This window comes from Canis lupus, chromosome 9, assembly GCF_048164855.1.
Source record: "Canis lupus baileyi chromosome 9, mCanLup2.hap1, whole genome shotgun sequence".
In the NCBI taxonomy this organism is placed as follows: Eukaryota; Metazoa; Chordata; class Mammalia; order Carnivora; family Canidae; genus Canis; species Canis lupus.
Genome location: NC_132846.1, coordinates 34,598,653 through 34,624,173, shown reverse-complemented (window position 1 = coordinate 34,624,173; position 25,521 = coordinate 34,598,653). Strand labels below are relative to the sequence as shown.

The 25,521-nt window shown below is 41.0% G+C and overlaps 1 protein-coding gene and 1 long non-coding RNA gene across 2 annotated transcripts in view; one reads left to right on the top strand and one right to left on the bottom strand.

Moving 5' to 3' along the window:
• SLC35F4 (solute carrier family 35 member F4) overlaps positions 1 to 25,521 on the top strand; it is a 226,612-nt gene that overhangs the window by 163,222 nt on the left and 37,869 nt on the right. The gene's annotated exons all lie outside the window — the stretch shown is intronic.
• Positions 6,444 to 25,521, bottom strand: part of LOC140640016 (uncharacterized) — a 28,057-nt gene continuing 8,979 nt past the window's right edge. Inside the window, exons 2-3 of the long non-coding RNA XR_012036672.1 lie at positions 7,816 to 7,922; positions 6,444 to 6,843 (exon numbers count right to left, since the gene is read on the bottom strand). This is a non-coding gene — a long non-coding RNA (uncharacterized lncRNA). The remainder of the gene's footprint in view (positions 6,844 to 7,815; positions 7,923 to 25,521) is intronic.

Here is a 25,521-nt window from a genome sequence, read left to right as displayed (position 1 = left end):
TGTCTTCTGAAACTGAAAAGCCCAAGGGTTGTATTGAATTCAAGTGAGGCCTGATATGAGTGCCAAAGCAATGGCCCTGTCTCCATTTTCTTTTGAGGCAAAGATGACTCCAATAACTCTAGGCTCACATTTTACCAATATAAGTGATATTAACAATTAAAGAGCGCCCTTCCATAAGGTTCTGGCAAGAGTCCTGGAGCTGGCCTCACTACTTTTGAGTCTTGTGTCACTAAGTTATGAAATAGACTGACCAGCACAGGGTTATGTGTCCATCCTTGACTAAGGAGTATGGGATGTGATGTCCAGCTTCACCTCAACGCTATGGACCTAGAGAGGAATGGGGGTAGTTCCTCACAGGAATATTAGAGGTGCTTATCATGAAAAAGTGGTATGGGCAGACAAGAGTAATGTGTGTTCCCTCCAGCCTTTCTTTGCAGTGGCCTTTCTCATAACAGAAAAGGCTGGCTCTTGCTTTAGTCCCATTTGACTGTAAAGCACCAAACCAGCTGGTTTCATGCACTAGTCTCCTCAGGAAATGTTTGTAATAATGTTCGTATTAAATTCTATTAAAACAGTAATTTAGAATATGTAAAATGGTAGAGTCTAATGGTGATAATTCCTTTTAGAGGTGACTTTTAGCACCTCCATCAATTAGCTTGGAAGATTGAGCCCGCTTTTAGTACAGTAGTCCTGGCTGGAAGCTTCCTCTGGGAGATCTCATTTTGTATATTCACACATTTGCATGTGTTTCCATGTAATATGCATAAGACTGCAGGCTTTTTTATAAATTAAAATTTTTATTCTACCAGTTAAGGTCAGAATTTTTATATTTCTTGTCTCTTCACTTCATACCACGTATCTACTATCTATGACTGAATATCAGAAGCTTATAGCTAGAGACTGCACATGAGGTTCAATATTTCTACCGTGCATTTTGCATTGTTTTGTCTTTCATCATTTCTGTTATTTGTCCAATGATCTCCAGAGTCTTTGAGAGTAGTGAATGGGGATCATTGCCTGAGTGTTCCACAATTTAAAGTAAACATATTTATCACATCTCCTTCCTTAGCGTGTGGTGTACAAAATCAAGAAAAGGAAAAGTTAATTTTTTTTCTCTATGACATCATTAGTTTCTGAGAGCTTTCCCTCATATTCTGTTGACACAGCTGAATATAACCACAGGACAACAATAAGGTTGTTTGAGGATTAAATAAAAGAAGGGCCCAAATAGAATCAGTAGAGCTTATGAGCCTATCGTAGTTTATATTCCAGCTTCATCACCTGTATGAACTTGGGCCGGTTAATTCACCTACATATGTGCTTGAGTTTCCTTCTCTGTCAAGTGGGATAATAATAGTACTTAGTTCATAGGACTGTGATGAAAATTAAAGTTAATTGGGTGGCTCAGTTCACCAAGTGTCCAACTCTTGGTTTCAGCTCACATCATGACCTCGGGGTTGTGAGGTTCTTGGCGTGCTCCTCCACCTGTGGAGGCCTTGACATGATCTCCTTTTTATTTTGATTTTGCTTTCATAACCACATGAATATCGGTGTCCTTTACTGTTCCCTGCTGTCCATATCTGTGTCCACCATACTTTGGAGCCTCATGGGTTCAGCCTCTGCAGCCATCTGCTCCGTTCTATATTCTCAAGCCGTGTTTCCCCTGTAGACTCTAGTTGTTTCAAACATTCAGTTCGTGTGTCAATCAATGAAAATAAATACAGGCTTGATTTTGGATTAAAAAAAAAAGTGAGGTGGGGTTCTGTACTGGGCATGGAGTCTGCTTGAGATTCTCTCTTTCACTCTCCCTCTGCCCCTCCCCCTTCTCATGCACATGCTCTTTCTGTATAAATAAATAAAATATTTTAAAGAGAAGAGTTAATGTACATTAAACAATTCAAAGAGTTCTAAGAAATTGCCTCTCCCATACAAACTGACTGATTGTGATGTTCCCATCTCTCAGATCCTGGGGTTCCCAACCTTGATTCTGTTGGGGTCATGTTGAGTAAGGGACAGACAGAGCTAGGTAGGAAGAGATAGATAGGGGGCTATGTGATCAGGCTCACAGAAATCCCCAAAATGCAGAAATGTAAGGAAGCCAGAGATAAGAGAACACTCCAGACCACCCTGCCCTAGGTGTCAGAGGGAGAATTCTTATTTATGCAGTCTCCTGTGGTCAACAGAAAATAACCAGACCCTAAAAAGAAGTAAACCATTAAAGATGTTATCACTACTCCTTAATAAATGTGCCACCAGTAGAGAAGTCAAAAAGATTTAAGTTCCCTGGTTAGCTTTCTACAAAAGACCAACCCTAAAAGCCCTCAGTGGCAACCCTATCAGAACCCCTCTAACTCCTGAGAGCTTTTTCTGTATCTTTGATTAATAAACTTCTATCACTTTACTCACTCTCCCTTGTCCCCAAGATTCATTCTTCAATTCCGTGAGACAAGAACCTAGCTCTCCTATTTCGGTGTCACCTCTCTTGGGAGTCACCTTGGGCAGGATCCTTTTTAAGACTACCAGGCCAGCTCCTTCACTGGTTCCCAGCATATGGACATATCATTTTGCCCAGTGATTGAAAGAAAGTTCCCTGTGCTGCTCTTTATACTCTGTTTTCTCACAGGGACATCTCCAGCTGCTGAATTCCACTTTTGAACTTCTCCTGGGGAGACTCAAGCTGCAGAGCTTATGAACCCCAGACGCTGGAGGACATGTGCCAAGTTGCCCCTCCACCCAAAGTGAGGGAGAAGCACACCCCCTCCACACCTCAGTGTGAGGGGTGTGAGGGGGCCACGGCACAGCATATCAACAACTCTCTTCAGAGTAGTCTCTTCTATAGTTGGGCTTAAGTGATGTGCCCTGACTTTAGGATCAGGGCATATCTGACAACTTTTATATTATTCTCTGCCTTTGTAGCCTCATCCAGACTGAAGGAGGATGAATCAATTATAGTATTCTACTTTAGCAGTTACTGTCATCAGCATCCAGAATCCTATTGAAAAAGAAGCACTTGAACTAAAGATTCATTGACTGGTTTCAGGGTGCCATGACTTACTATTCACTCAGAGCAAGTCACATGACTTCTCTAAACCTTGGTTTTCTCATCTATAAATTGGGACCAATATCACTTGATCTACATAAAATCCAATGAGATAATGTATGCAAAATGCTTTGTAAACTAAAAAGTAATATATAATAAAGAGATGAAATGTTTCTCAGCTAGAGCCTTATAATTTGTTGTCTAGTTATGCTATAGTCAATAAATGTCAATCTGTGTTTTGCATTTTGTTGACAGATAGAATTTTTCTGGAAAATAAGACCTTTCGAATCACTTTGTATAATGTAAAAATAACAAGGAGGGATCCGTTGGCTAGGTGGTTCATAAAATGTTTCTAACAACTCATAAGGTTGCTAGATTTTGCACATAAAATACAATATGCTCAATTAGATGTGATTCTGATAGAAATAAGTTTTAATATAAGTCCACCCCACATATTGCACAGGATTTTGTCTGGTAACCTCACTAGTAAGTATCCGTGGACTGTGAGCAGAAATCTAATTTCAGTTACCTACCTAATCAGTGTTTATATGTCTAGATTCTAGCACAACGCCTGATCCTTAGCAAGCACTTAATACATGATTATGGAATAAAACATATATACATATTAGAATATGTATTTGGAAAACTGTCAGCCATGTGACAAATCACATTTAGCAACCCTTTAAGCTTTTGTTTTCTTGTCATTTAAGCAAAAGTAATAGTAAATGCCTCACTGATGATGGAAAGGTAACATAAAATGGGATATTTGAGCAGTCTTTATAAATTGTGAAAGCAATCTACAACACCTTATAAACAGCACAAGGAAGAGACTGTTGAGAATGGTATTTGCAGTGTAGCTTCTGCCATAAAGAGTAGAAATAAATTTTCAAAATGTTTCAGCAAAATCTACATGTTTAGGATGTAAATCCAGTATACAGAAAATGTTTCTCTCGGGCTGATTCCATTCTCTACCCCTGCCCCCCCAGAAGAGGCCTCACCCAGCATTTAAACTTGAATGGGTTTCTGCAAGGAATTAAACTGTGCCCAACTGCTTCTGGCTCCCCTGGACCCCTGCATACCCATCCCTGCTCCCCTCATGTCCTGGCTGTCTAATTTGGTGACTGTGAAGCAATCAGAAAGGTTTGCTGTAGAAGTTCCCAGAATTTTCTTGAAGCATCTGTTAACACCATGCAAAACCTAGTTCAACAAATCAACAATGAAATCCTAAACAGGAGTAAAAGCTGCTTGACTTCACCTGGCAGAGCCAGGAAGCTCGGAGTTAAGATTCGATTCTCCCTTGCTGTGCTAACATTTTCACATGCCATTGAAGGAGTGAGTGGTTTCTAAGTGCCATATGTGTTGGCGTAATTACATACACTGGCATAAATTGTTTGATGGAATTTCTCAAACTTATTTAAATTTGTTCTCAGAAATCAAAACAGTTCATTAGCTTCCAAGAATACATTTGTAATTCCTGGAAAATAATTTCTTTTGGCATTTCAAATGTGGCATATTAAGCTATCATCCTTGAGGGCTTTCTGAATTTCAGTTTTGCAGATGCTTAGTTATCAAACATCTGTCTTGTCTTTACTGGTTCTATTTCAACCTCATCTCTAAGTGTTAGAGGTCTTGGGGTTCAGTACTGTTTCCTCTTGTGGCTCTCTCCATGTGTTAGCTGACCTCTCCCAAACTTGTGGCAATTTAAAAACTCTCCTCACTGCCAATTCTCCTATTTGTCCAGTTTGGTGTTATCTGCTGAGCACCAAACTATAACCCAACAGCCTTATGACATCCCCACTTTGATGTCTCATAGACTTTTCAAACTTAACATACCAAAAATGGATCACTTGGTCTTCCACCACCTGTCTTAGGTATTTGTTCTTTCTTCATTGTTCAATAATATCTATCTGGCTGCAAAAGCCAGAGATTAGGGGCTTATTCTTAATGCTTTCCCTCCCTCATCTTCTGCCTTCTACCATCCTCTCCTGGTTTGGATTAGATAATCTGTCACTAAATCTTGTCAGGTCTGTCTCCAAAATTGTCTTGGCTTTGGCTCCTTATCTTCACTCCACTTTTCTAACCAAAGCCACCGTGGCTTATCTGAATATCTCCACTCCATTACTGTCTACTCTGCAATTATCCCAGTGATCCTTTTCAACTATAAATAAGTCCAGTTTACTTCCCTGTTTTAAGACCACCTAATAGCTTTAAATTAAACTTAGGGAAAAAAAGTCCATGAGGCTGGCCTTTTCTACTTTATCTCATACCCATTTATTTCTCACTTCCTACATTATAGCCACATGGGCAATTTCTCTTTCTCCAATGAACTGTACTGCACTGTGCCACAGGACCTCTGCATATGTGTCCTTTAGTGTGGAATAGCTATCCTCCACCCACTTTATTACTTCTTATCATTCAGATCTTCCAGCTGAAACATCACTTCCACAGCATAGAATGTAAGCAGTATAAGGATAGGAACCTTGTCCGTATTGTTTACTAATAGATCTCCATAATCTTGCACAGAGCTAGCACACACTAGGTACTCAATAAATCTTGCACAATGAATGAAAAAATAAAAGAAGAGAAGAAGAAATGAATGAACTCTAGATTAGGTCGAGTCCCTCTGGTATACATACTTGTAACATCATTCCCTTTTGGCCATACTTATTCCCATTTATGTTTTATTAGTAAAGCTTTTTGTTTGGTTTTATCTTTCCAGTTAAACTCATGAGAACAGGGACCATGTTGTTTCCCATCTTATTTTCAGAGCCTAACACCTTCCTAGCATGTGGCAGTTGCTCACTACCTTATTGATTGTGATTGTCCTGCTTGAAGCACACCTCCCCTCCTCTACTTCTGGACCCTGGTTCTCCTGCTTTCCTCATTTTCCTCACTTTCATATGTGGGCTTCTTTTCTTCTTTCACTACCTTAGAAATTAATGTCCTTGGGACACTTGGGTGGCTCAGTCAGTTAAGCATCTGAGTTCAGCTCAGATCATGATCTCAGGGTCCCGAGAGTGAATCTCACATCGGGCTCCCTGCTCAGCAGGAAATCTGCTTCAAGAAGTTAGTGTTCCAACTGGGATAGATGTAGATTCATATCATGGAGCACTACTCAGCAAGAATAAGTAGCAAACTTGATGCACACAACAATATTGGATGTGTCTCCAGGGCATTGTGCTGCTGAACTTTTCTGGGGGGTGATGAAGCTGTTGTATATCCTGACTGTGGTGGTGGTTAGACAAATCAATACATGTAATAAAATGCCTGGTAAAGGATTCACAGGATGTCTCTGTACAATTTTTACAACTTCCATGTAAGTTTAAAATTATTTGGTATGAGCACTTGGTGTTATATTATATGTTGGCAAATCGAACTCCAATAAAAAAATATACAAAAAAAATTCAAAATAAAAAGAGATTTTTTTAAAGATCTTATTTATTTTTTCATGAGAGACACACACACACAGAGAGGCAGAGACACAGGCAGAGGGAGAAGCAGGCTCTACACAGGGAGCCTGTTGCAGGACTCAATCCCAGAATCTGGGATCAGGCCCTGAGCCAAAGTCTCAACCATTGAGCCACCCAGGCGTCCCAGAAGATATTTTTAAAGAAAGTATCTTTCAGGGCTCAGCCAGAGGCCTGCTTTTCTTTACTTCCTGCAGGCTCTCCCTGTGAGCTGTCAGCTCCTCCCATGAGTGTAGTCTTTCCACTGATGCTCCATCCCTCTTTCCTGGGCTCCAGTCTTGGGCCTTCAAGTGCGTAGCAGCCAGATGGATCTATCCAGATCTATCTGTGCTGGTCCTGAGTAAATTGATGCATATATAGTGGTAATTTCTGTTATCACGAAATGAGAAAATTCTGTTTCTATTTATGGAAACATTTCACTCTTGGAAAGTCTATACAAATTAATTGCCTTTCATCAAAATCAGAATGTTTATCCTGGCAATATAGTCTTTCCATGTGATTTGCCCCAAGGAACTCAATACTTTTCCAAATATTTTGTTGGTTTTGTTTCATCTGGTTGTACCCTAGAAATATTGTGCTTCAGTTACACACACACACACACACACACACACACATCACACACACATAGTGCATATATATATAATGACATTATCAATTTCCCAATCTGGAACTTTAAAAAATTTTTTTAAAGATTACTTATTTGAGAGAGAGAGGGAGAAAGAGAGAGAGAGAGAGAGAGGTAGGCAGAGGGAGAGGGAGAAGCAGAATCTTTGCTGAGTAGGGAGCCCAATGTGGGGCTCTATTCTAGGACCCCAAGATCATGACCTGATCAGAAGGCACACACTTAGCCAACTGAGCCACCTAGGCACCCCATGGAAATTAAAATTCTTAATATATGTTATACCACATGCACACACACACACACACACACATATCTTTAGAAAGGTCATGCTTTACTAGTTCAGCAACTCTGCTGTGCTTCTAATGGAAAGCAATCTTGATTTTCCCTTTTTATTTTTCAAGTTTTGCACTATGCCTAACAGTAGCTTAAGAGAAAACTTTTAGAGGAGGTCAAACATTGCTTAAACATGTGGCAAATGGTTTCCCAGGGAAACTGCACATCAGTGCTTGTAGCTTCCAGCAGTATCTCCAGAACGTCACCCAGACATCAGCCGCAGCAGTGTTTGCTATAGAACTGGAGACTCAAACCAACTCAGAAAAAGCACTGTGAACAAGGTGAACCAGTTCAAAGGATGAAGAAACATTCTTCAAGAGTGGTGCCCTACAGTGTTTCTGCACGAAACTTACCTCTCTCAGACGGTAAATGCTGTTTTACTGGCCATTTGTCCTCCACGTGGCTGGTCTTAGGCTCCTTATGCTTATTATCATCACTGTGTTTATTTTCTGTAGAAACCCTTAAAATACAGTTTAAATTACTCGTTGCCTACATTCGGGTTATACTTACAGAATGGGCAGTTTGGAGATGAGCATTATTGTAGGGAAAATTTGTTAGAATCCCTAAAAGAGAAAACTTTTAACAGTTGCTTAGATTTGACTTATTTAAGTATTAGTTTATTTGGAGACTGAACTTTCTTATTGAATTCTAATTACAGAGATCTCTATCTTTGACTTCTCTAATATTTCAGTAATTGTACTTGGTTGCTGTTCCCTTAACAATGTACATAAGGAAAGTATATAAAGATTTCTGTATTAGAGTATAGTGTGTGAAGAGATAAAAGTATTGAATAAAAGGAATTGAATAAAATGTATGTTTTCCTACATAGTTGAATTGAGATCCTTGTCAGCTTCACTGACATTTTGTGTGAGCTTGGATTGAGTCTAACTCTAAAGAAAGAAGGGGAAAACAACATTAGTTGTTTAAGGTGAAACAGTCATTTCAGATATTAACTAATATTGAATCTTAGAGACTCATATATTGAATGCTGACTGGTTTGTTTAAGAAAAAGAATTAAAATTATCTCTTTAACAACCTTACCTATATTAGTTGAGACAACAGATTTTTAAGTACTGGATTGGCAAATTGATGATGTCTTTATTTAATTCGGGAATATTTTACAATTACTTTTACTAAAACTGCTCCATAAATATTGTATTCAAGAATGAGTAATATGGTTATTTCCATTATATTACTCCTTGAGTTCATCTGAGGGACTTTGTATTTCATTGATAGTTCTGTGATGAATAGCAATAAACATCAAACTAATTAGGCAAAAAGCTCAGCTAAGCTGTAATGATGTTTTAACTAAAAAATGCTTCTTTTTGAAAAAGCAGTTGAATTATTTCAAGTAGATACAATTCCATAAACAATTAGCTAGCAAAGTTTTGCTTAGACCTGATCTAAGGAATAAATGCTGCTGCTAGATAGCATATTAATCATTGATATTTATTATGCAGATGAATGCATGCAGAGGGGTTTGGCAAGTTCAGTGTCTTTCCTCAGTTTATTTCTCTACTCTGAATGGGTTCACCAGACCCTTTTTTGAGACTACAAAACTAAACTCCAATCTGGCTTATATCCCATTGATTACAAAATGTAAAATACTTAAATCCCGAACAGTAGACCTTTACGTCCATCCTAAAACAAATTATGGGGCCTGAAGTCGTCCAAAGGCCAATAGGCAAAGCCAGAAAAATAAACACACTACTTTTCCAACTGCTGGTTTTATGTACAAAAGGCAGCGTTTTGAAAACCATCTGTTACAGTTGCCTTTGGATGAGCTTGTGTTAAAATTTGTTGAATGTTACCACAGACCAAGAAAGAGAAGAGGAGCATTTGAGGACTATGTTGTCACATTGTGTATTCTCTTGCTTTTAGCCCGGAAGACTCCATCTTACATTTCTAGGGGATAAAAACCTATTTTTCTTTTAAAAATTTCAAAAAGGAAGTCCTACACTCCTTTTTAGAAACACTACTCTGATGATTATCAGTCCTTACTATTGGGAATTTTTTCCTTAAATTGGCTTTATGTTAACCAAAATCTTTACAGCTACATTTTTGAGTTGATTTTCTTTCCTAGAGAGCACATTCAGTTTGAAACTCTACCGCCACTTCTTAATCCATATATGGGATAATTCATATTCAAGAATCTCTAAAGTTCTATCCAGCAATTATTGCCCTTTTAGCACTTACTGCCATCCTACAGAGTAGTGGTTCTTGAACTTTTAGGGGACATGGATTCCTTGTTGAGTAGCCAAATGAAGTTGTGGAACATCTCCCCACTAATATGTACGTGCCCACCATTTTTGGTTATAATTTCCCAACATGTGGGGAACTCCTGAAGTCTTTGGATCCTGGGTAATGAGCCCCTGATGGAGCACAGACATCTTTTCATGTGTGAATTCAGATGTGAGTTGCTAAGAATTAAGACATTACTGATGCTTTATGCATGCCTGGATTCTTTAAATCAAATAGATAAAGTTTTCCAACATTTTATTTTAAAATCTTGCTCATGTCATCAATCTGTTTTACTCCTGTACTAATAATAAGTTCTAAATGTTAGATAGAAACATTTAAGGCTAGTTTTAAATCTTCTCTTAGATCTCTCCTGATATGATTTTATTACTGAAATGCAAAAAGAAAATAAATCTCATCATGAGACAGCATCATTATTTATCCCAAGGACAAGTAGAATCTACTGTATTTAAATGGCATCTTTAAAGTCCTTTCTGTCCCCTGCATATCAGGTAAGAGTTTACTTTTTGGAAAAGAGAAACATTTAATTTTTGAAAAAAAAGAGAAATTATTATGATCTGTAAATGGCATGCAGTGTATTCTAGGATTCTTACTATGGTGCTTGGCTTAACTTCTTCTCTTAGGCTCCTGCTGAGTATCACTTCTTCAGGAAAACTTATCTGAGCCCAGGCCTGGTTAGATGTCCCTATCATGGTGCATGCAGAACTGCTTGACCTCTCCTTTCACAGTACTTATCTGTACTATTGCAATTGTCCATTTGGGGTCTATATTTCTCTAAAGGTTTTAAACTTGGTGAGGGCAGCAACTTTCTCATTCAGTTATTTTTCTGCACCTAACTTGGTGCCTAGCATATGCAGGGTATTGAGTAAATTTTTGTTGGGAGAATAAACAAATGCATAATACATTGTACATAATGATTAGGTAGCTCTGACTTTTTTTTAAAAAAGAATATGTGCAGTTAGAATGAGCCAGATTTTCAATATGGGATTTCCCTGCTTGGAAGTCTGACCTATATATCAGCATCAGAAAGCTGAGGCTGAAATTATCTGATTTAATATTGATGTTGTTTTCATAATATATAGAAAACCACCTTTCCGATGGCTGTGGCTCTGGTTGTGGGTGAGAGAGAGGGTAGCAAGAAGAGAGAAAAATGGCTAAGGGTTAACCAGCTATGGCCAGGAAGGGAGTGGAGGAAGCTCACCTATAATGGCATGGGATTAAGCAAAAAGGAATTTTGTCATTCAAGATGAAGGTAGAGCTGTGGTTGAGAGGTAGAAAGATCTAGGATATACGGGCCAAGAGAGGCAGGGAAGCAAGGATGGTCCGAAGCAGCGAGTAAAAGAAACTGGGTTTAAAATGAACAGCAGGGCAGCCCTGGTGGCTCAGTGGTTTAGCGCCGCCTTCAGTCCAGGACCTAATCCTGGAGACCGGGGATCGAATCCTGTGTCGGGCTCCCTGCATGGAGCCTTCTTCTCCCTCTGCCCGTCTCTCTCTCTCTCTCTCTGTGTGTGTGTCTCTCATGAATAAATGAATAAAATCTTTAAAAAATAAAATAAAATGAACAGCAAATAATGGAGGTAGACAGATGAGTGTTGGAGCTTGGGAAATCCCTGGATGCAATGGTGCTCCAGGAATCTCTTCTGCACAGACACAACAAGCCCACCTGAGTCATCCATTTCTTTGGACGGTTGATCTACCACAATGCTTAACTCTATTAGTCTTCTCTGGGAATTCTGGCTGTTTTTCACTGAAAGGGAAAAGATTCCTCTTGGTATCCTTTTCACAGGGGATTATATACATCAGTGATTAAACATTCAAGTTCAAACTTTTGAAAGTAACCAAAATGGGCTTTTAATCATCAGAACTTGATGTGTATACTTTGTAGCAGATTTGACATCAAACTGGCATATCTGCAGTCTTCAATTTTCCCTTCTTAATTCTGTAAAATTATTTTTTCATCACCACACTAATGAGGTACATGGTATGAGAATACTATTGGTAGCTGCTCTGAGTGGATTAAGAGAAATATTATCAAAATAAGAGAATAGATACAGAGTTGCAGTTGGGGAAGATGAAAAAATTTGGAAATGGATGGGAGTGATGGTTGAACAACAATAGCAATATATTTAATGCCACTGAACATTACCCTTAAAAAAGGTAATAATGGTAAATTCTATGCTATACCAGAGTAAAAATATAAGAGAAGAGTTTGATACGAAGAATCGTAGTTGTTTCCCAGTTTCATATATAGAAAATCAAGAGACAGAATGAAAAAGAAACATCCAGGATCAGATGCTTAGTCGGAGTTAAACTGACCACTAAGCCCTGGGAATCCTAATTTCTGGTACAATGCTCTTTTCAGGCAAAACTGCAGATTCAACCCTATGCCTTTGGTATGCGTAACTGAGATTCTGAAAGTCTCATAACATTGTTTTATAAAAATGATCAGTTTCAAAATGCACACAGTGGAATTTTAAAACCATGTCCTTTGATAAAGCATAAGTGTAATAAATTTGTCATGCATCTTATTCAATTTCCTCTTGAAAATACACTCTTTAAAGCAGCATGTAACACTGCAAAATATGAGCCTTCTTTGGATTTTAAAGGAAAATCAGTTTCTGTTTCTTATTCTTTCAGGGATTCTTCTTTAGATCTTTCACTCTAGGGAAAGTTCCAGATGCAGTGATATTTCCTGAAAAATATCCTGCCCTGTGTCTAGGTATAAGTCTGAAAATCCCTTCCCTAGAAGAAACACAGGATTATTTCTCAGTTGTCATGGTGATGCTTAGGGAAGATAACTTTTTAAGGAGGTGAGGGGGAAGTACCATATTGGGTTGCATAAGCAAAGTCTATGATTTTAACTTGTACCTAGCTGGCAGTTGTGCTAGTTCATACCAAATCCACAAAGTTTTCATAAAAATTTAAAATTTTTTACACTAAAATTTCCCAGAGTGTCTAATTCCACTTTCTCACTTTCTAAATGAGAATGTTCCAATCTAGGAATGGTTAAGTGACTCCCTAGGGTCACCCAACCTCCTCACTTCAGGTTGCCTTTCAAACCTTTCTTATGCACTTGTTTGGAACAGAAACCAAGTTCTGGAATGGCTGATAGACCACAGAGATGCCATAACAGGGAACTAAGTCTCTGTTCTGAAATTGACCACTGCTCCCATTTTCACCTCACAAAGAGAGGACTCATATGCTATTTTCCTCCCCTCTTCATTAAAATGACTGCCTGAGGTAGAATTCTCTCTCTCTCTCTCTCATCTCTCTCTCTCTCTCTCTCTCTCTCTCTCTCACACACACACACACACACACACACACACAATCTATTTTTAACCTCATTTACTTCCCATTTCTTTTTCAACTTGTTCTTAGAGTTATTATAAACCTCTGTTGTTTGTTTGGTTCCTCTCTCATGCATCCTGTTTTTCCCTCCAGTGTCTTCCCTCCCATGTCCTATTTCTGTGGAAATAAGAAATGTATTCTTGCAAGCTAAAAGAAATGTGTGTTACCTTGATAAGCAAAAAATTGATGCTAATGGGATATCTTTATCAAAGAAGAGAGTCCTAAGATTTGATGGGAAATTCAAATAAAGATGCTGGGCATCAATGCTGAAAGTCTTCAGGAAATACACAGCAGTTTCCCTCGGGGTCCCTCCAAAACTTATTTACAACTTCTTTCTCTTCCTTAAATTAAATCTACTTTTCTTCAACCGCAAACATTCAAGATAAATTAGTCAATGTTGTCTAGTTTTGCTTAATGACTGTGCTTCTTCACTGCAAATGTACAATGTTTTAACAATGCAGTGTGTTAAATGGGACTTGAGTCCCAATCTGAGGTCAAACCACAGTTTATGACTTTGTTTATATGGGGAAATGCATTTAGAGTTGAGAAAAAACTCCAGTTTATAAGTCAGATTTTGCCTATGGTATTTGCCTTGTGCTTCAGTAAAATTCAATCAGTAAATATTTTTTGAGAACCTTTTGGGTGAAAGGCATCATTCTGGGTGCTAATGTTCTGCAGATAAAATGACAATGAAGTACATTATCTCACCTAATCCCTTACAACAACCCTATAGATACCACTCTCCCTGCCACTGAAGAAGCTGAGGCTCAGAAAGGAAACAGCACTTGTTCCAGAGCACAACGTGGTGAGAAGCAGAGTTGATATTCCAGCCTTGGTCATCTGACTTCCAAGTCTGGACTCTTTAACTGTGCTTAGTGCAGAATTTTTGCTCTAAAGAGACTCTGCCGGAAGCCATGCTGGACCTTAGAAAATCCTTGGAAGCTACATTGTCAGCAGCTTCCAGAAAAAGAATTTGTGTTAAATCTCAGATGGGAAAAAGTTTCCTCTGACTGTTGCTATATAGAAATGCCTCTCAGTGAATGCTATTCCAAGTTAGTGGGAGATCAAAAAGTGTCATTGGGACAACTGAGACTCTGAGAGGACAGAGAGACTGTGGGTCTTGTGACTATGAGCATCCCACTGGTGAGGAGGGAAGGGGATGTAGGGAGGGAAACTGCCATCTTCTTGGTGGAATGTATGACAAGCTCTCCTTTTGTCCCCTAACAAGACTTTGTAGAAATCAAGCCTCATATATTTCACTTTGATCTAAACCCCTGATGAAGCTACATACATAATAAATTATATAATTACTCTATTAAAATTTGCCAGAAATCATGGAGAGCTGATTCTTGACTATGCACCTGTTGATCAGACCAACTCAGCAGATCTGTTAATGGTCTCCATACAGAAGATAGAAACAGACACAAAAATCATCCTGTCCTTGCTGTCCAGATCTTAAATGTGATAGCTCCTTAGAGTCAACTTATCTGGCATTCATGAGATCTAAAAGCAATTGCCAATGCAGTTTCCATTTCCTGCTCACATTTCAAAAATTCAAATACAAAGAAACCCCTTTTGGTGGGGGGAGGAGGACTCCCAGAACCAGCTGAGGCTTTATTTTGGAAAAGACAACTAAATTGGCTTTTTTAGTTGGAGGCATGGGTAAGATGGGGTACATAGGGCCGCTGACTACCCCCAATGGTAGGCTGAGGACTGGGGCTGAGCCTCAGGTGGGTCTCCTGCTCCCTACACTCCCCTGCACAGCTCCTTTCCCTAAAGTCTCTATGGCAGCCACAGGAGGGGAGAGACTGGGAGGGTTCTCAGTGGCTGTTCACTTGGACAAGACATCATAGGACTTAGATGCCAGTTTCCTATCACAGGTCTCGATCTTCTTCACAACAATGGCCTGGTTGGAGGAGGCACTAACATGCCTGAAGGAGCTGGAGCCCCCACCAGAGCTGAAGCTGAACTGGAAGAAGCTCAGGCTGTTGTGGAGGCCAGGGCTGGTGAGACCCAGTGGGCCCAGCTCAGCCCACCTGAGTAGCGCTGGTGGTCCCAGTATGGATAGGCATGTTCTGCATCCCAGACTCCAGCTGACTCTCCCGCCCTCCAGCAGCTTGGGTAGATGGCAATCTCGCTGTCCAGGGCCAGACTGACATCCGTGAGCTCTCGGTACTTGCACAGCCCCTGCACCAAGATCTGCTCAGCTTGCTGCAGGGCAGCCGGCAGCTCAGCCAGCTGGGCATCTACTGGGCATCTACTGGGCATCTACTCTGTGTTCGTAGCTCTAGATGGTTAATTACTTGTCCTGCCTTCTCTGTCTGTTTTATGTTAATGTTTGCACTCTGTGTGACTAGTCCTGTCTTCTTCATCTGAAGTGGTTGCCTCAGAGCTTGGGGCCCTTACTGGCCCGCTCCCACACACTGCCCAGCAATTGGTGAGGGTGGCCTCCACCGAAGCCCTCTGGCCTTTGAGGCGCTGGATCTCAGTGGGGAGTCCACTGATGTTCAGGTTCACCTCAGAAACCTCCATCTTCCTGCATCGGAGGTCATCCGTGTGCGTCTCAGTGAAGTTCAGCAGCTCCTACTACTTGATCTGCTACTTGATCTGCTTGCTGTTGAGGCCCTCAGTCTCTGACCGGCTGCGGCTGGCCATCTCCCGGCCCTGGACCTTGAGCTCGCGATGATGCCATTTGGCCCAGGCACACTCCAGCTCTACCTCGTTGGTCTAAGCTTCACCCACAGCCTTCTTGATAGCGACAAATGCATTCTCCATCTCTGCAGGCTTTTTAATCTCTCCCTCATATTTATTCTGAAGTCCTCCGCCAGCCCCTGCACTTTACCAAGTGCCACTTCCAGCTTCAGCGTCTCCTGTACCACTGTGTCTAGCTGTCAACAAAGCTGGTTGATATAGTTCTCAGGCATATTGTCCTGTTGCTCTGAGCTGTTTTCTGCTCCTGTAGGAAGCTCTACTTGGTCTCCAGAATCTCGTTTTGCTGCTCCAGGTTCTGCCTTATCAATAAAGGAGGCAAACTTGCTGTTGAGGGAGGGTCTTCATCTGCTCCTTCTTTTGGGTGCATCTGGCCTAGAAGTTGGGGTTCACATCCAGCTTAAGAAGACTCAGCAGAAAAAAAAAGAAGAAGAAGACTCAGCAGACTCTGATCCACTGAGACATCTGTGATACCCCACACACCCCTAGACCTACTGTAACCACAACCATACTCATGCTGGTATCGAGGCCACCCTGCAAGCTCCTGTGCTACCCACCTGGAAGAAGGCTGAGAGGCAGACACAGACATCAGGCACACTTGTGTATGAGCAGCTGGTGAAGGCCCTGGGGGTCAGAGGTGAACACTTTGTAGGACTTCTGGGTCACTCTGATAGACATGGTGGAGGCAGGAACAGAGGTGAGTAGCTGGACCAGAGAAATCCAAAAGGAACTGAGAAGCTGCTTCTAGGTAGGGGTGAGGGAATCTTGATGTGTCTGGAGTTTAGTGACTTTCCTGCTGTTTTAATCAACCAGTTTCACAAGTATTTATTGAGCAGTTAATGTGTGCCTAACATCCTTTCATAAAGAATAAGAGGCTCAAAACAAGTAAGAATTTAGTTCTTGTCCTTAATTAGGGCATTTCTAATCTTGTCAATTTATTCATTTAGTCATTAAACATATGTTTCTTGAGCATATGTTGGGTGATAAAATACAGGCACATTGAAGCTACTGAAAATAAAGAGCATGATTAGGTGCTACACTTCTCCGAGAGGAGAAACAGGCAACTCCACAAATGCTCATGAAAAGCTACTAGGTGCCAGGACTGGGGACACAAAAATGGCCAAGATTGAGCCCATACTATTCAAAAGCTGAAAGCCAAGAGAAAAAGAAGTACAACAGTACTGACAGTACAGTATGGTGTAATTCGATATGTGGGGCTTACACAGAGGAAAGCATGTGGTCCAGGATTGCCCCTGATAGTGGGCAACATTTGACCTGAGTCCTGAAGCTCAAATATGAGTTCATAGAATGTAGGCCCAGGGGTTGGATGGGGAGAAGTGGTCAATGGCATGGCTAGAGAAACATTCAAGCTTGTAGTTGCCTGTGGCAGTGTTGGGAGTCCCAGGTCTGTCTTCTCCAACTGGCCCATGAATTCCAGTGGCCCCAGACTTTGATCTCTGCTTCCTCTATTCAGTGGTGCCTCAGGGCTCTACTCAGACTCACTTTTCTGCTCCACAAGGAGGCAACTGCCTCCAAACAGAGGCTGGAGATCAAGAGGCTTACCTTGTGACCTTCCTTAGAGATTGCAGTCTGATGCTACCTGTTGGCCAATGCTGGGAAACAGTTGCCTCATGTGGTTTATCCAGTTTGTGGACAAGTCCTGTACAAGTTACTTCATCATAGCTGGAACTTTCCCATGTAACTTGAATAACCCTTTACTCAACCCTGATGCTCAGTCCTTCCAATTTCTCGAACCTCTGACTTCTCTTACCCTTGTGTCTCTGCTTCTGTCTCTGACCCTACTTCATTTTGTTTGCTGTCCTCAATTTATCCACCACCTAATATTCCCCAGGACTATTCCCCAGAATATTTATCTTGGACCCTCTGGGCATCTACTCTGTGTTCGTAGCTCTAGATGGTTAATTACTTGTCCTGCCTTCTCTGTTTTATGTTAATGTTTGCACTCTGTGTGACTAGTCCTGTCTTCTTCATCTGAAGTGGTTGCCCTATAAGTATTGTTCCTATTTCTAGAGTGTCGCAGTTTCTCATACCATCCGGGCTCAGATTCCTCAAGAAACCGATTTTAATTAAGCCCAGGATTTCACTATATCAGGGCTTTTGATGTTGGGTTGTGATTCATCTGTTTTCCAGCCTCTTTGCACCGGTGTACTCTGAACCACAGCAGAGAGACTTGATTTGCACTCTCTTCGTAGCGCAGATAACCTAGTTTTTTTTTTTTTAAGATTTTATTTATTTATTCATGAGAGACACAGAGAGAGGCAGAGACATAGGCAGAGGGAAAAGCAGGCTCCATGCAGGGAAAGCCTGATGAGGGACTAGATCCCAGGACTCTGGGATCTTGCCCTGGTCCGAAAGCAGGCACTAAACCACTGAGCCACTCAGGCATCCCACCAGATAACCTAGTTTAATGTCTGACACACAAGAGACTCCTCAGTAAGTGTCTATAAATGGATGAATGAATGAATGAATGAATGTATGAATGAGGGTTGCCAAGTCAAAACAAATAGTAGCCAGGATAATTAGCTCCAAGGTATAGGTGTGTGGGTCAAGGTTTACCCAGAGTTTTCTCTCTGATAGCAGATAACTTCCATCCTCACATGGCAGTAACTCTGTGCAGTCCTGGGGGCCGGGAACTCTTGACAGTCAATTATGCAAGAAAAGGCCAAAGGAGGAGGGCATAATGTGGGGGGATTGGAGGAGTAGGGGTGGCAAGAGGGGTCAGAATCAAGAAATGTCTAAGAAGGTGATGCCAGCAAGACCGTTTACATTTTTCCAGGGCTCCTGCAGTAAATTTAAGTGATCTTCCAGACAGTGTGAACATCAGAAGTATCTTCCACTCCATTAGATAAATTTAGGATTGCAAGGAGAGAGCATGCCTCACAGGCTGCAAGAGCTGCCTCTGCAAGAGAATTTTTCAATCTCTTATGCTCAGTCATCAGTACCAGTGCAGCACACATGCCAACACTTGCCTAGCAGCTGTGATTTGCTTCACATGGGCAAATATGGTCCCCCCAGGGGATCATTTACTCTCATTTGCTTACCAAAGGCATAAAACAAACATTTTAATATTTATTCCTCATCGCTGGCCAAGAAATGGCCTTGATGGTGAGTGAGGATTTTGACTGAACATTTGAAATGACCTTGGGGGCAGGGAGGTGATTAATATGCCAAATCAGTTTCCCTGAATGCTTTCTGTGTAGGAAGATTTCAGGAAGCTTAAAGTAAATTTCACATCTCCTATTGAATTACAGTGCCATGCATGATTTTTATGAATCTTTTGTACAGTGAATAAGAGATTATCTTTCTTGTAACAAAACTATCCTGGGGCACCTGGGTGGTGTAATCAGTTAAGCTTCCCACTCTTAGTTTCAGCTTAGATTGTGATCTCAGGGTCATGAGATCAAGTGCCATGTGGAGCCCCCCACCCCAGCCCCGTTGGGCTCTGCGCTCAGCCAGTAGTCTACTTGAGATTCTCTCTCTCTCTCTCTCTCTCTCTGCCCCACCCCCCTGCACACATACACACACACTCTCTATCAAATAAATTAATAAATCTTAAAAAAAAAAGTATTCTGAAACACCTGGGTCTGCCATCTTTCTTCCATCCATCCTGCAGCTCCTCATTTCCATTAAGCCCAGGATTTGTCACTATATCAGGATTCCCATGTTGGGTTATAATTCACCTGCTTTCTGGTTTATTTGCCCCTGTGTAGTATGAACCAAGACAGAGAGACTTGGTCTTCTCCCTGCATCCATCTATCTGGATAGATGTCCATCCTTATCCCCTATATAACAGATTTGGGAGCTTTGTCTACTCCTTAAAATAACAGAATTTTTGTATTTTAAAAATATGTATAGAAAATATGTCCTTTCTCTTTGCATTTGTGTGTTGTCAACACTTCCTGCTTGTGCTTTCTCACCTTCCATGCCTTTCTCAGTAAACGCCAGTCCCTTTGCCCCTGCTACTCCACCAATGGTAATCTTTCCACAGTCAACAATGACTAAAGCCAAACTCTGCAGCATGGCTTTCTTCTGCTCTCTTTCTCTGGCTTCCATATTCTTTCATCCTCCTGTTTCTTCCCCATACCTTTTGGCTGCTTTTATTTTTATAGGTTCATACCCCTTTAATTGTTGGTTTTCTTGAATCTCAGCCCTAGTTATCTGCATTACTTAGCATTCTCTCTCTGGATAATTTTATTCCATCTGGTATGAGTTTATTACTACAGTTGCCATGGCAAAGTACCACAGATTTGGTGGCTTATAACAGAAATGTATTGTGTCACAGTTCTGGAGGCTAGAAATCTGAGATCAAGGTGTCAGCAGGTGTCTTCCTTCTGCAGCCAGGGAGAAGGAATGTATTCTATGCTTCTTGCCTAGCTCCTGGTGATTTGTTGACAGCCTTTGCCATTCTTTGACTTATAGAAACACCTTAGTACCTGCCTTCATCTTTACATAGTGTTTTTTCTGTTTGTGTGTGTGTCTCTGAATTTCCCCTTTTTATACAGATACCAGGGCTATGGGGTTTGGGCCCACCCTAGAGACTTCATGTTAATTTGATTACCTCTGTGAAGATGCTATCTCCAAATAAGGTCACATTCTGATATACTGGGTGTTAGACTTCAACATGTGTTGAGAAGAGGTGGGAGATACTCAACTCATAATATTTCCTATAGCTTTGATGACTTGTCTGTATTGACTCTCCAATCTGTGTCTCCATCCCAAACCCGTCTTTTGGATTCTGGATCTCTGTGTCCAACTGCCCACTATCCATCTCTCTTGGATGACTCTCAACATGTTTAAAGACTCAACATGTTTAAGAATGGTGCCTTATCAATTCAGTTGTCCTGGACAGAAACTGATGCTTATTTTTTACTCCTTCACCCTCATTTCTAAAACCACATCCAATCATTTACCAAATTTTGTCAGTTTTATCTCTGCAGTGGCTCTCAAATCACACCTTCTCTGATCTCACTGCTACCACTTCTGCAAGGCCACTAGTATCTCTCCCCCAGACCACTCCAGTGGTTTCCTAACAAGTCATTCTATCTCTGGTTTTACTCTCTCTAAGCCATTCTCCACATTGCAGGGCACTCTTCTAAAAACCCAAATCCGATCATTCCATTTCCCTGCTTAAGCTTTCAATGGCATTGAGTAGCCTTGGAAGTAGACATTGGACCCAGACAGCTGATGTTAGGCCTTGAGCTGGATACTGAAGGGACAGTAGAATCTAGGTGAGTGGGGAAGAGGCTTACAAGCCTCGAATGTGGACCTTCGACTAAACCTTGTGGGTTTGGATTCAAGGGCCCTATAGTTCACCTACCTGCTAGGTGTGGATACCCACAACAATTATGAAAGTGACCTGATGCTGATCATGTAGCTTTCCCCATATCCCTCAAGGCAGAAATTTGTGAATTGTTGTCTTTAGATTGTGGTCTAAATCACAGTGAAGCTGCCCAAGCAGCTGCTTCTGCCATTTCCTGCCTTGCACTCCTCTCTGGTGACAGATGTAGATGCTAACAGCATTAGCTATACCCTGGCATTCTCTTCTACCCACTTATTTTTTTCTGCTCATGCATAAGGCATAAATATTTTGTGAACTCTTCCATAAGCTTATGGTTTAAAAGCCAATTCCCAAATGAGAAGATACTGGTGGACCATTGGCAGTTGCAAAGGGCTGAGCAGTCAGTTGGCTCCAAATTAAAACCTGGCTTGTCCACCCATTCAGCATTTAATGCTGTTTATGGAAGTTACTGTGTAATTGGCTTTTTTCCTCTCTTGGACCATAAGAAAATGAGGGCAGGCATCATGCCTTCTTGTCCTCCTTGCACTTAGCAGAGGGCCAGATACATAGTAGGCATCAATAACTTTTTAATTAATGGATCATCATACAATTAGGCTAATAGGTACAGGACTTTGGGTTATCCTGAATTGGTTTTTGACTACAATGAATTATGAGGCTGCCTTGTGAACGCTTTGTCTAATCCATCAGTCAAAAAATTCACCAGGGCCATTTGGAAGGGAATGTATCCCAGGAGAGCCTACCAGGAAGGACTTTGTAAGTAGAGAGTTTCTACAGTCAATAGGGCATATTTTTCAAGATTTTCAGGGCAATAGTGACATTGCTGGAGGGTGGTAATGAAGCCACAAGGTACATAGGGATCTTAGCTCCTTTCATGTACACCTGCACATGAGTAAAACTCCAGTTCAAATTACAAGGAAATCAAGACGTTAGGAGCAGAAGAGACAAAGGCTCATTAGAAGAAAGTCAAAGTGAAGGCTTAATGAAAAGCAAACAGGATCAAAGAAGCAAGCTCAACATATGAAAATCCAGAATTAGAAAACAAATTAAAGTCAGTTACTTATTTTAACAAGAAGCTATTTCAAGCATAAACACTCCCACTGCATCTGAAATGTGATTAATGTAAAATTAATCAATTCATGTAAAATATGATTAATACCATAACATTACTTATATGTGTTTTAAAAATAATATGTATGATATTATAAAAAGCAAAATAGTTGTGTAGTCTTAATGCTGGTATCTTACCAACTGAGATACATGGATGGGTATTCAAAGGTAAAATTTCCAGGACTCCATTTAATACTCCAGGAGTAACCAAGCTATATATTTATACTAGGGCAGGTAGCACTTCTACGTTTATTTTCTTCATATGGCACAGTGTTTTCTTACATATATTGCTTCAATTTATTGAGCTGATCTCTTTGGGAAATGTTCTAAAGTGAATCCTACATTTCTTTTGGCTTTCCTGGGTTAAAGTGAGTATTTCAGAGCCATCATGGCCAGCCTTTTTACTGTATAGCCAATGAATCTCCACCTGTGTTGGCATCAGGCCTAAAGTGACAGAGGAGAGCAGTGAGGTCGATACATCACTGAGGTTCTCTTCACCTTCACCTAGGAATCAGCCAGCTCCCTTTGGATGGCGAGGGAAGGACTTACCTCCAGGTGTTCAGCAAAAGGTAATGGCCAGCTACATCCCCTTAAGAATGTCTGCCATTGGGCTGCCTGGTTGGCTCAGCGGTTGAGCATCTGCCTTTGGCCCAGGGTGTGATCCTGGAGTCCTGGGATCGAGTCCCACGTCGGGCTCCCTGCATGGAGCCTGCTTCTCTCTCTGCCTGTATCTCTGCCTCTGTGTGTGTGTGTGTGTGTGTGTGTGTGTGTGTGTGTCTCATGAATAAATAAAGTAAAATAAAATAAAATGAAATAAAATAAAATAAAATAAAAAAGAATGTCTGCCATTGGGTTCTTCCAGGGCAGCTGGCAAGAATTCCAGAAAATCTTCCTAAATCTTCCTAAATTTCTCCATAGGCCCCTCCCTGAGAACAGAGTGTATCATTCGTAGAGTAAGGCCATAATAAAGGGAAGTAGTGGGTGAGGACATCAGAGAGAAGAGGGAGAGGACAGGAAAGGAGGATGCTGTGGGGTTGGATGCGTGTGAAGGTCCGAGAGAGGCTGTCTCAGACAAGGCTCTCAACACAGAGCCTCCAAAGTTGCTATGACTAGTTAGCAAAAGGGAGATTTACTGGGTGGACTGGGGTGGAGACACTCAGAGAACCTTGGAAAATGTGCAGGAACTGAGGGCCTTTACAGCCAAGCAGCTGGGATAGTCCTCCAGGATGTTGCTGTTGCCATCACTACCCACTACCAGGCTGCCAGTGTTGCTCACGGAACGTGAACCATCCTGATTTCTCAAGATTTAAAATTCTGGGGATAGGAGGGTCTCATGGGGTGAAACCCAGTCATGCCTGTCCCCTATTGTCGGGAGCAGGGAGAGCTTTAGACCTCTTAAAGAGCCTCCTTTGGCTTCTATTGTGGAATATGGGGCACTTCCCCAACAAGCCTTATATAATTGGGGGAGGGGGCAGGGAAGGGACAAGGGGGCAGGCCCCCTAAATGGGAAGGAGTTGAGTGCCTGAGTGCCGGGCAGTTAAAATTAAGACAGAGGCCCAAGGTATTCACATTAAAAAACATTCAGGGAGTTGTTAATAGGGCTTAGAGATTTTTTATTTATTTTTTATTTTTTATTTTTTTTGAGATTTTTTAAAAAAATGTCATTTGTTCTTTTTCAGTGAACGACACTTTCTATCATCTTGGAAATTACTTAAGACCGAGGCTATCACCAAAAAATAAAAAATGTTAAAGGCAATTTTATAGTATTTCTGCTGATTCATATCTAGGATCAGCCAAATAGATTTGAAATTCTTTTGTAGGTACCTTGGGAATACTTAAAAACCCATTCCAGATTCTATAAATGTTCAGCAAAAATCATCAAGGTTAACCTATAATCTAACTCTCCAGATGATGAAGGTGTGAGGAATAACAAGGGTATGTAGTCAGAGACTGAGGATGGGCAGAATAAGAAGTAGCTGGAATTAGGAAAACAACTGTAGACTCAATTAATTAATGTGATCAGGGCCCTAGTTGAAGAAAGGGTGACACTTTGAGCAGTGCTGAGGAAATAAATGCTTGATACTGGATAGAGATATAGGTCCAGAAATGATCTAAACAAGCATCTGTAAAGGATGATATTTTGTTTGGGACAAAGGAGCCAAAAGAAATGCAAGAGGTGGAAGGGATGGGGGTGGGAGCAGAAAGAGAGAATCTTAAGCAGGTTTCACACCCAGCAGGGAGCCCAACACTGGGCTGGATCTCATGACCTTGAGATCATGACCTGAGCTGAAATCAAGAGTTGGACGCTTAACCAACTGAGCTACCCCGGCACCCTGCCAACCTCTCTTTAGTATACAAATCCAGAACATGTGCTTGACAAATACATGGGTTGCTAAGTAAGAATAGAGGCCCTTTGGCATATATAGGCCTGGGGTAAATGGTGGTCAGGTTGGATCCCACAACAGTGAGATCATGACCGGGAAGAGTAAGTATGACCAGTTAATAAGCACAAGATACTGTTATTATTGGTATTCTTTTGATTTTACCATGTGAATGTCTGGATCTTAGCAGGGAAAAAAGGGTCCCACTGCAATACATGTTTCTAAAAGGGGAAGTCCTGTCTCTCTTTAAAGAGTATGTTTTGCTTGAACAACTTCCAAATAGATGTCTTCTTTCCAGTTCTGTGTGTTCTGTGCATATTGCCCTCTCCTGCCAATTTTGCCTTCATGAAACTCAGCTTCCAATTCGTCATCCCTCTTCAAAATACCTCTTTTGCTCTTAACAACTAAAAGGGCAAAATCCTAACTTTCCTTTGTTGGAAGCTGTTTTAGGCTCTCTTCCCATTCGGACCCTGCTCATGTACTAGCATCTGCTGGAATCCGTCATCCTCTGCTAAGTATTCTGTAACTGTCCAGGCTGAAGTTAATCTCCCTGCTCTCTGAACAATAATTGTCCTTATTTTCTGTATTTCCCCTTCACACAGAAAGAGCTCAACAATGCTGATTGGCTGAAATGGGAAGGGCAACAAAATATACTGGAAAGAATATGGGCTTTGGAACTGGACCCGTCTTGACTTTTTAAATCCTTATTTGGACTATTAAAGATCCACTTTCCTTATCTATAAAATGGGAATAGTAAAATCCACCCCACAGTATTGTGTTATCAGGAGATCATATATGTAAAGCTCTTGGCACATGGTAGGTGTTAAGTAAGTGCTAGACATTTTTATTTTTACACTGTAAAAGTAAAGAGCAGTGACATACTTTTTAGTCTTAAAATTAGTTATTGGTAGAAGAAATAAATACATTCCAGATAG